At 53.4% G+C, this 11,210-nt stretch overlaps 1 protein-coding gene across 6 annotated transcripts in view; it reads right to left on the bottom strand.

The window, feature by feature from the left end:
* The window catches only part of Rai1 (retinoic acid induced 1), a 94,281-nt gene that overhangs the window by 15,455 nt on the left and 67,616 nt on the right, over positions 1 to 11,210 (bottom strand). The window contains exon 1 of one of the 6 annotated variants that reach the window (XR_879539.3): positions 7,782 to 8,544. The exons of the other annotated variants lie outside the window; for them this stretch is intronic. The gene's annotated coding sequence lies outside the window, so the exon portion shown is untranslated. Of the gene's footprint in view, positions 1 to 7,781; positions 8,545 to 11,210 lie in introns of those variants that run through there. 6 annotated transcript variants of the gene reach the window in all.

The raw sequence follows: 11,210 nt of genomic DNA, 5'->3' as shown, positions 1-11,210 counted from the left end.
GCACTCCCAGGCAGCCAGAGCCTCCAGAGCTCAGAGCAGTAGGACTGACCCAGCTGCCCCGAATACAACTTTCCTCTTCTCCAGATTGTTAAAGCTTTCTGCCTATCCCACCCCCAACTCAGCACATGTCTCTAGCCCCTCACTAGGACAGTGCCTACCTGCCCTTTGGATGAAACACGAAGTGGTGCCTGCCATTCCAGAAGGGCTGGAGGCAGGGCAGCCTGGTGCCTCCTGCCCCATCTTCCCAGAGCAGAGCACACTCTGGATGCGGGGGTTGGGGGGGGGGAATGCAACACCTGCTCAGGATGGCTGCTGGGCCATTTCTAAGACCAGGACACAAAATGCCAGCTCCCTGCCCTCCCTGGGTGTGTGTTTATAAGCCAAGAACGCACAAACCCGGACTGCTCTGAAGGCTACATCTGCCTCCCTCATATATCTGCACAAATTACATTTCGGTTTTTATTAGTCCCAGATCACTCTCATTTCCTGCTGAGTGTCCTGTGGATATCATTAACATTTCTACGGCTGGAGTTGTGTGTGTGTGTGTGTGTGTGTGTGTATCCCTGCAACACATTCCCCAAAATGCAATGCATTACCAGAGACATCATCTAAAGAGGGGAGCCATGAACAGTGTCCCCTCCCTGCCTGCTCTGTCCCTGCCCCATCTAATCAGTCCAGCTGCTATGCCTTTTAATTTCCCCACACAGGATTACAGGCCAGCTTCCCGATGCACACAGGCAGCTGGATGTGGAAAGCATCTATCTCTAAGAAAAGACAGTTCAATTAAAATCTCAGAGGCCCAGGGCCTGTTGGAGGACACAGGCAGAAACATGTGCCCCAGTACCACCCTCCAACCCTGGCAGAGGGAGGGACAGAAACAAAGGCTCAGGCATGGTGGCATCCTAGCTGCTAGCTACAGAGGTACTGCTGGCTCTGCCAGCAGAAAATAGGTGCTGCCTCTTTAAGACTTGCAGCGGGCTCTGTTGTTATTAATTATTGTGATTATGATTATTTTTCAAGAGCACCAGGAAAGGATATGGAAGGGATGAGACGCAGATAGTGAAGGACTGGCATGGGCGGCATCAGGAGAGCAGATGGAAGAATGAATACCCCATAGGTGATGGTGACCTTCAACAGGGAGGGAAGAAGCTGTGATGGCCGGATTAACAGCAGTAAGGTTTGAGAAGGGAACCTGAACCTTGCCCCAGCTTCTGCTCCTCCCCCTTCTCCTGGGAACTTGCCAAGGCTTCCCCTCAACCAGCTTGGCAGAATCTGGCACACAGCTGATGGGAATCCAGAGCAGCCCTCATTGCCCTAGGGACATGAATACTCCACCCCTGTAACCACTGGTTACTCTAGACACTGGATGAAGAGCGTACCAGGCTCAACAAGGGCAGAGCTTCGTGGAATCTGGTGGTGCTTGCAATCTGGATGAACCTCCTTTGACATTCCAGCAGCCAAGGACGGCAAGCCATCAACACAGCCATCAAACAGTGCACTGAAGGAATAGTGAGGCTGAGCCTCAGGCACAGCCTTCTCCCAAAGACTTTGTGTGTGTGTGTGTGTGCGCGCGCGCGCGCGTGCTAGCCACTGATAAAACTGGACTTTATGTTTTATCTTGTCCTTTCTACTACTAAAGGTGACATTAATAGGGGTAGAGGATGTTTGTTAGCTGAACATTGAAGATCAAACCCCTCTTCTGTACCTCACACCAGAAAGTCCCACCCTGAGAGAGTGTCTTGGTATGACAGCAAGAATGCAGAGCTGAGCTCAGGACAGACAAATATATGCCTATGTGCCCCTCTACAGCAGGCCAGACCCTGCCTGCAAGCCTGGCTCTATATTTCTGTGCTACTAGGGACAAACCCAGGGCCTGTAACTTGTTAAGCAAGGTCTACCACTGAGCTGTACCCTAGTTCTCAGCAGGCAATCCTACCTATAGTAGTTGACCAGTCTCTAGTGAAGGGTCGTTAGTCCCACAGGCTCATCAAGCCCAAGAGTGAGCCCTACAAGTGAGATGGGCATACTGTGGGCCTTGTAGGAATGTTACTCCGAGGGAAAAGGGAGACAGGTGGAGGGAGAGGTGGGAAGACGCCCATTCCCTCTTCACTAGGAGTCCCCAGTCACCAGTCCTCCCACCTGGCCAGAGTGGTTTATAACTTGATTGGGAGCTTAGGAAAATTCAAAGTTTAACCCATTCAAGGCCTGAGAACCAGAAAGGGGGTATTTATGGGGCCCAGGAAGCCTGGAAAAAGACAGATATTCATGGAGCAGTGGGTAGGTGAGACCCCAAGGCTCTCCCCATCTGTTATGGATGAAGAATAAATATTAAGACTTGGAGGCTGGGAGAGGCTCAGTAGGAGGGCTTGCTGTACAAGCTTGAGAACCTGAGTATAGAACCCCAGCATCCATGCAAAAAAAAGCTGGACAAAGCAGGGTGAGCCTGTAACCCTAGCAACAAAGGGAGGTGGATGGGGAAGAAGAGGAGAAAACAGGTATTGCATGATCTTGCAGGCTAGCTAGCTTGGGGGCAGTGAGACTATCTAAAAGGAATGAGACAAAAAAAAAAAAAAATCAATCGGCAGAAGGCATCAGAGGTCTCTGTTAGTTTTTAGGGCTGGGCCTGTCTGGGAAGCAGGGATGAATCTTCATGGAACCCACAAGAGCAGTCAGACCCCACTGGCCTTTGAGACTACGCTAAACTTCTTGGGCTAGGAGCTAGCATCAGGAAGAGGCTGAAGGATCTGCTTGGTGGTGGTGGTGGTGGTGGTGGTCGTGGTGAGGCAGCTCTACCCCAAAACTACCCCAAAGCACGGCTTCTCAAGACCACCCCATGTTGGTAACATCTTTTTTACACTACCTCCCCCCACCTCCCGCAGGATCTGGGGTCCTGAGTAGACAGAGGCAGGCGGAGAGATAAGAAGTAGCAGACACGAGACAGGTTGTAGTTCAGGCTTTTTAGAAGACTTGCCTAGCATGCAGACAGAATCTCCATCACTGAAATAGAAAATTAGCAGGATATAGTGGCATAAACCTATGATCCCAGCATTTGGAATCTGAAGCAAGGGGATCAGATCTCAAGTTCAGGACCAGTCTGGCAGGTTAGGCATAGAGCTCAGTGGTAGAGTATTTGCCTAGCATTCATGAGGCTTTAAATTCAATTACCAAACACTGCCAACAAGCCAGCCTGGGCAACACCGGGGGGAAAAAAATGGACCCAGAATCTTCTAAGGCTGGGGGCCTAAGAGGCTGAATCTGAGTTCGCTAGACAATGTGTGAGAACTCCAGACTTACCATCCCTACCATGCTAGGGCACTGGAGTGAGATGCAACACCATGGCATTGACCCTGGCCCACCAGTTCTTTCTTGGACACAGCCCTCAGCATCTCTTACTAGGATGCAGTAGGTCACAGCTGATGCCCTCAGTGGCAGGGGCCCATAGTCCAGCTAGCTCTGTGCCCACCATCAGGGCTGTCTTCTCTGTAGCCACCTCAGCTGCTACTCTTCTTCATCGATCTCTTGTGGCTACTGTGGGCCATTTTATTGACCGCTCACTGTCTAAATAAGGAGAAACATAAAGGCCAACTACGAAGAAAGCAGGCCCCGTCCATCATGTCCAGCTCAGGCTAGCCTACCCTCACTGGTGCCACCCACGGGCAGGGTCTAAAGATCGGGGTCTGGCTAGAGGGAGCTCACAGGGGTTCCCAGGCTGCTTGGGTTGGTCCACACTCCAAGCCCCAGTAGTGCTATCCTTACAGAAAGCCGAACTCATCAGGACAGCTTGTCCTCTCCACTCCATGCTCCCAGAAGGACCAGGGCTTACCTTACTTGTTGAAGAAGCAGAAAAGAAGTGTCAAGCTAGTAGCAGGCTGTCTAAATGCCACTAGGCTTTTGACCTTGGGCAAGTCTTTCACCTCCATGGGCCTCAAGGCCTGTGCCAGTTGTCCCTTTTGCTAGGAAAACCATTCCCAGACACCCATGCAACTCTACTGTGTCCCTGTTATCATTGTATTTAAAATGACACCCCTTGTGCTTCCTTCTAGTTCTTCAAAGCACTTACCTTTTGGCCTCATTACCAGTCTCCTCTCGAATGAAAAAAGTTCCATAAGAGCAGGGATTTTTGCCTATTTTATTCATAGCCATGTCCCCATTGCCCAGAACAATAAATATTTATTAAATGAATCATGCTCCAAATGTCACATTAACCCTGTGAAACTAAATCCAGACTAAGAAGTCAGCTGATAAGATACAAGGTATTTGGGCGGACTGAGAGGCATAAACTAGGTAGGGCCACAGGTCTGCTTCATACATTAAACACAGACCTGTTCTTAAGGACGGACGAAGAGTCTACTTCGGAGGTCTGTAGTCAGATGGGGGTTGGAGGCAGCTGTACACACTGGTCCCAAGCAAAGTGGGGGGAGAAGGAGCCAGAGCAGGGCAGCCTTTGCTTTAAGAGGTTACAGGTCAGAAATGTACAGTAGGGATGTTTTTCATTTGCAAAAAATGTTACCAGGGCTGGCAAGATATAATGGCTTAGTGATCAACTTCCATCCCTGAAACCCACAGTAGGGAGCACTAGCTCCTGGAAGTTGTCCTTACACACACACACACACACACACACACACACACACACACACAGACCAAAAAAAAAAGTTAGCAACCAAGTCTCAAGGGTTTTTATTGTTGTTATTTAAAGCAGGGCAAAGTTCAAAAGGACCATCTGTGGGTTGTCACTTGACCATCAGCCCCAGGTGTCAAAGACTGACAAAGTGGACACACACACACCCATGCACTTTAGCTCTTAGCTTCTTGGGCTGGGGACTTGGGTATTCAATGCAACAAGGAGTACCTAGATGTTCTCTGGCTCCAGAGCAGCAGGCCTTGGTAGGTAGGTAGCATCATGGCCCAGGCAAACCCTGAAGTAAAAGGTGAGAGGCCTGGGTGCAGGAAAGAGCTCAAGAGCTAGAGGTAGGAGTGTGGCATGAGCTCAGCTTGTAGAGGTGGTGTAGGAGGTGCCCTGTAACATTCCACAAGAGATAGGTAAGGCCCCACCCCTCCCCCCTCCTGGGACCCCTGCCAAGCTCCCATGTGGGGTTCATGACAGCAGTAATTACATAATTAATGGTACAATGAGCTGCCTCCTAAGGATAAGAGCCTGAAGGTAGGGACTTCAGTGTTTGCTCTTAAGCTCCAAAGCCCTACTCTGGCCCCAGAGTTGCCCCTATAAAAATTGCTCTGATGGTGACCAAGTGGGACAGAGGGACACTACTGGCTTTGTGCTTATCACAGTATTTATTCTTTATCACAGCCTCAGAGGGTGAAGGCCACAGAGCAGTTTCATGAGTGGGTGAGGGAGTTGGTGGGCAGAACAAAAACTATCTAACTAGGACCTGCACTCTTTCCTGCAGCCTTTCCTGTTGGTGTCCACTGACTCTTGAGCCCAGCTTGGCTCAGCCAAGCGTCCAGGTGGAGAGCAAGCAGAGCGCAGAGCTGAGGCTCCAGGGGATGTGTGTAGCTTAAGTCGCAGTGAACTGCCAAGGCGTCGCTGAAGGCCACCCAGGGGCAGGAAGAGGGAAAATGATGAAGGAAGCAAGTGGCTGCCCTCTGGAAGCTTCCAGAACAAACTCCCTCCTACAGTGGCTACTGCCTACCTACCTACCGTGGTCCAGTTCTGAGTTTGGCTGCTAGAGCCAGTGGTCTGGGTACCCAGGTGCTTTCAAAGCAGCTCTTCCTGTGTGCTCATGGGGACTCTAGGTCTGCTCTCGCAGTGGTAGCAGCAGAGGGTCTCTGGCTCATCACAGACAGTCCTGTCTGCAACCTCCTCGGAAGACAGCTTGGCATGGAAAAGCAACCAGCCCCAGGAACTGGGCACATTCTCCCTCAACACTCCAATCCCAAACCCGAAGAAATCAATGAAAATCCAGAGAGAGAGTCAGTAAGTTGTCCACCAGGCTCAGCAGTTACGTGCCCCAAATGCCTCTCTGTCACACAGAAACAGAGAACATGGCTTTCCTACTGTATAGCCCAGCAGGGAAAGATCTTGCTGCTTCCAGGAGTCTGGGTAGAACCTCCCCTGCTGCCTGCCCCAAGGGCTTCTCACTGCAGCAAGCTGACAGCCCAGGAGGTGCAGCCCTGGCCCCTTCTCAGTGCGGGTTCCATATGGGGGAGCAGGGCACTGAAGCCCCTCCTGCACCCGCCCCCAGGGGAGGAAGCCGCCTGTCAGGCCGCCTCGGCGTGTCAAATCCTCTTGCTGCCTAATTGTGAGACGGCGGCGTTTAAAGAAACGCTTTTCTGGCCGCCTGCCACACCGCAAACTGCTTGGTATAATTTTATTATTAAGGAGAGAGAAAAAGAGAAGGGGCTGGAGGAGAGAGAAAGGGGAGAGCAGAGGAAATTGCTTCGTCCAAGTCAGCTGGTGGAGTATTCCGCTCAACGTGAAAGCGGGGACAGCTTTCCAGTTGGCAAGCTGACTCCGTTAATTGCGCATTCAGTCTCTACTTAGGGTAATTGGAACGGAGCGGGGCCTAGCTCTGACAATTAGGGTCTGCGACTAGGCCATTAACCCTTTCCGCAACCAGCCCCCGCCCCATCGACACCAGGCGGGGAAGGGCGCGGGCGAGGACCCCACATTGAGGTGTGGGCTGCAGCAGGGTACTCTGCCTAGGGCGCGGCGCGGAGGGTGGGGTCTGCGGCCTCTCCGCCGCTGCTACAGATGTTTCGGCCGTGTAAGACAAAGGCAGAGCGCGGCTGTCGCCGGGAGAAAATCCGCAGGACTCCCTCAGGGGCAGGTAAAATTTCACCTTCCATTGGTATTCCCCTCCCCCTCCTTGTCTCCCGGCCTTCCGCCAATCCGGAGAGGGCCACCAAAGACGCCGCGACGCCTCCTCCGCAGCCCAACCCACTGACCCCAGCAAGGTCACGGCGACCTCCGGCACACCCGCCCGTCCTAAGCCACAGATCCGCAGGGACTGTGGGCGCCCAGAGAGGAAGGGGGCGCTGCGCTTGCCACGAGGCAAAGGCAGCCAAGATGCTCCCCGCCTCCCTCCCGCCTGCACCCGGACCTGGGGGCGGCCCCCCAGCCTCCATCATTCATTTTCCTGATTCCCGCTGTAGCCGCCCTCGGAAGTCAGCCGAGTGAAGCAGCTGTTCCTTGCACACTCCACTTGACCAAAGATGATGATAAATGAGGCCAGAGCTGCGTCAGGGACGCGGCTGCAAGGGCCGTGCAGGGAGGAAAGTGGGGGCCTATAGTCCCTTCGCCCCGTTCGGCTAAGTGCGCGCCGGCGAAATTGCGTGTGAGCTCTCCCCACCCCCGCCCCGTAGACCTTCCCGCAGGTCCGCACCCTTCCCCGAACGCTGGGGTCCCCGCGGCGTCCTCGCCTCCGCCCCCAGTCCGCGCGCCCCAAACCTATTAACGCTCGTAAATAATGAATAAAGGAGCGCTTCCTACAGCCGCTCTGGGTGCGGGAGGGGCGGCAGCCAGAAGCGTGAGGCTGGGGAGATCGCCGCGGGCCGGACCGAGGGGCTTGGGCGCGCGGCCCCGCACACGTGCAGCCGCGGCGTGCAGGCAGCACCCCGCCCGGCGGCGGAGGAGGGGAATCCCGCGCTGCCCTCCCCAACGCCACCTCCCCTGGAGTCCTCTGGCACCGAACGAGGCGAGAGAGTGCGCGCGAGCTTCCCAGCCGAAGAGGGTTATTTTTAACCTGCCCCCCTTTCTATATCTGCCTCGGCGATGCGCGCCCGCCCGCCCGCTCCAGCAGCCGAGGACGCGGGCTCCTCACCTCGCTCGCAGGCTCCGGACTCTGCGCCTCCCCGGGCCCGGCCCCCGCCCTTGCGCGGGCAGAGCGCCGCTACATCTCAGCCTGGAAAGGGCCGATTAGGAGCCGCGTGCCTTTCAGCTAAATATCGGAACCGGGTGGGATGGGGGCGGGGAGCCGGCGCTCGTCCCCTCGCCTCCCTCGCTCCCTCCCACCCTGCGCGGAGTGGCGGTGCGAGGCGGCTCCAGCTCCCCGCTAGCCTGAAACAGCCGGCCGGAGTACCGAGTCCCCCTGGGGTTCTCGGCCTGATCTCAACATCCTCTAGTTCACAGAAGCTGGAGTTCCCAAATGCACGGACCCTCAGGGTGCAACGGCGCCAAGCCAGGCGCTGCCACCCCCACCGCCAGTCCCCTTCCTTAAGCCACTAGACAAATAAGCCGTTTGAACAGCAATGGGCAGGTCTTGCCGGAAACTTCAAAGCAAGCCCCTTCCTGAGCCAGGGTCTGGGGACGTGCCAGGAGCACACAGGAAGCTTGCCAGATCGGTTTACTCCCTCTTGTTGGTCTGCCTAGGCTCCCCCTAGGGAGAAACCCACTTTGACTCGCCTTCTTCAGACCCTTTCCTTCCTCAGTATGAGGTCGCAGGAAGTTCGCGTCCGTTGTGGTTGCTCTTCTCCCGGAAAGGCCACCCACCTTAAACTTCATTCTGCCCTCTTTAGAAGAGGTGAGCATCAGATGGGCAGCCAAGTCAGGACCAACTCCGGGATCTGACTGAGACCCTCAAATATCCTAGAGTTTTCCTAACCCAATTCGGGGGAGTCTTAGGAGAAACGTTCTTTAAGGAGAAGGTGGTTAGCCGCAGCAGTCAGCAGAGAAATGGGTAGCCATCCCAGACACAAAAACCATGGAGTTAGTTCTCAACATGCGGGTCAAGACCCTGTCACGGGTCACCTAAGACCATTGGAAACCACAAATATTTATATTACGATTCACAACAGTAACAAAATTACAGTTGTAAAGTAGCAACGAAAATAGTTTTATGGCAGGGAAACGCCACAACATGAAGGGTATTAAAGGGTCCCCACACTAGGAAGGCTGAGACCAATCTCTTGAGGCTTAAGTCAGCTAGACAAAACAAAACAAAAAAATCCCAGCTTTTGAGGGGCTGGGCTTTTGGTTGGGTTCGTCCTCAGGAGAGAGGCCTCAGGAGGCCAGCAGTAGCACGCAGGTAAGTAAAGAGGCCTAGCAGGCCAGAGCACCTGGAAGAAACAGACAGAGGTTGATATCCCAGGGGGCTCTAGATGGGAGGGGCCTGGGAGCCAAGGTAGGTTAGGAGCAAGAAGAGGACTGGTACCTCAGCAGAAACAAGGTACTAGGGGAATGGTACACATTGGGCTATGCCTCCCTCAGATCTGGAAAGTTCTTCCCATTTTACTATTGAACCTTGTTCCCCACCAGAAACTGGTATTGTTTGAAGAGACCTGGAGCCACCAGAGGTGTTACTTCTTGAACTACCCTTCCAAGGTCTCTTCTCATTTCCACTTCTGGAAATGGCTCCAAATAACAGAAAGGCTGTTCCAGATTTCAGTCTTTGGGAGCCCCGAGGGCTGTGCTGCAAGCTGGGCTTCCGGCTGGGGACACAGAGTGGTTCCTGAAGGTAGAAACAGGTGCACTGGGCATGAAATTTCAGAACACTGGTCTTCTGGGGAGAGAAGTGTTGCATGGCCAAGCCACTCTGTCAGGACTTCTTGGCATGAGTGGATTCTACAGATCTTTTATTCACCTGTAGACTGAATCTCATCCTACAGCACTCTTCCAAATATGCATGGCTGTTGTGGGAAGGAAGCTACAAACTCATCGAGGCTTAGATGTTCCTGTGCAGTGCTCTGATTTTGATTTTCCGGGTTCTTGAGTTGGAGAAGTGCTGGATCTGTGGCTGCTGTCATTACAGGAGAGCGTCCATCTGTGCCATGCTGGTGGCTGCTCTGACACAAGAGAAGCACCACCCTCAGACAGGGGGAGCTGGCAGACCCTGCTAATTTAGGGGCCGCCTGGACAAACTTCCTGAGCCCAAGTGGGAAGCTGGCTGATTACTCTCTGAACAGCCATGAAATGGGAAGGTATTTAAGAGCAGAGAACGAAGCCTGGGCAACGTGTAACCGTTTGGAACGATGCTCTTGTTTCACTCAGAGTGAACACAACACTTCAGCTCGTCCCTGTGTGCTGGTTCTGTGCCCAGGCCCCCTTGGACCTTGCTTTTGACTGCATCCAACCTTTCCAGAACTCTCTCCACGGCTTCAGACCATCCTTCTAGCTCCACACAGCTAAATTTGGCCTGACCCACAGATGCCTCACTCTGGAAGCTTGTGGGAGAATTCCTTATAACTGGTAGAGACTGGCAAATTCTATCTATTCCAAAGGTCAGGTTCAGTCAGCCAGGATACTTCGAGAGGTCACAGGGCTTGCAGCCGTGTGAAAGATGAAATCTCCCTATATCCACCATGATGAAGCCTGACAGTGAGTGGCTGAGGGTTCAAGTTCCAGCTCCTGTACACATACCTGGGGAAGCTTGGGCACTTAACCTCTTCATGTTTCATGCTCTCGAGTTGTAAAATATTCTAGGCATCCAACTGGCAGGGCTATTGTGAGGGGGTGGGAGGACAGCTTGATTTGGGCTCTTTCCAGTCATGCCTGCCCTTCCCTACACAGACAGACCTGGCCCTGTGGGGGTTCATCAGGATACCACTGACTTGACTTTCTGAGCATGTAGGGGACAGAGGCATGGTACTGTCTCGGCCTGGCTGGTGAGGCATGGGAAGAAGGGAGCCCTGATCCAGATGGGGGTGGAGCAGGTTATCTAGTGCCACCTCTTTGGAGCACCTTCTGGCACTACGGATCCAAATAAAAATTCCATGTGGCCAGAGTCCCAGCCCAAAGTAGTATGTGCAAGGTCAGTCACCTGCAGCACTAAGAACCAGAGTCCCCTACATGTCCAGTCAAGGGACAGCAACAAGGGGGATAAAATTAGAAGAAAGCCAGACCTGATTGTATGAGTGAAGCTTTATCCCTTAGGCCAGTGGCCACCTGCCTCCACCCCAACCAAATGACAAAGGACACAGGCTGCACAGAGGTCACAACTTCCTATAGCATAATCTTTTTGATACAAAGGACACTATGGCCCCCACAGGGCAGAGGTGGGCCTGACCACTCACTACACTGATCTTCATGGGGACAGGACAAGAGGATCCCAGAGCTGGTGTTCAAAGGTACTCTTGGGGTTTTTTTTAGATCCTTCCTCTCTCTTCTGTGTGGCCTAGCAATACACTTTCCTGTACTCCTTCCAACAAAACACACGTAAAACATACAGGCAGATGCCATCCAGGGTTTGTGAAACCAAAGGCTCTGAGCTGTGAGGCCTACTGGGGATAAGGGATCAGTTCCTACCCCTCACCTG

Source organism: Mus musculus, chromosome 11 (genome assembly GCF_000001635.26).
Source record: "Mus musculus strain C57BL/6J chromosome 11, GRCm38.p6 C57BL/6J".
NCBI classification, from domain to species: domain Eukaryota; kingdom Metazoa; phylum Chordata; class Mammalia; order Rodentia; family Muridae; genus Mus; species Mus musculus.
The sequence above is the reverse complement of the archived record's forward strand: the minus strand, read 5'-3'. Positions and strand labels throughout refer to the sequence as shown.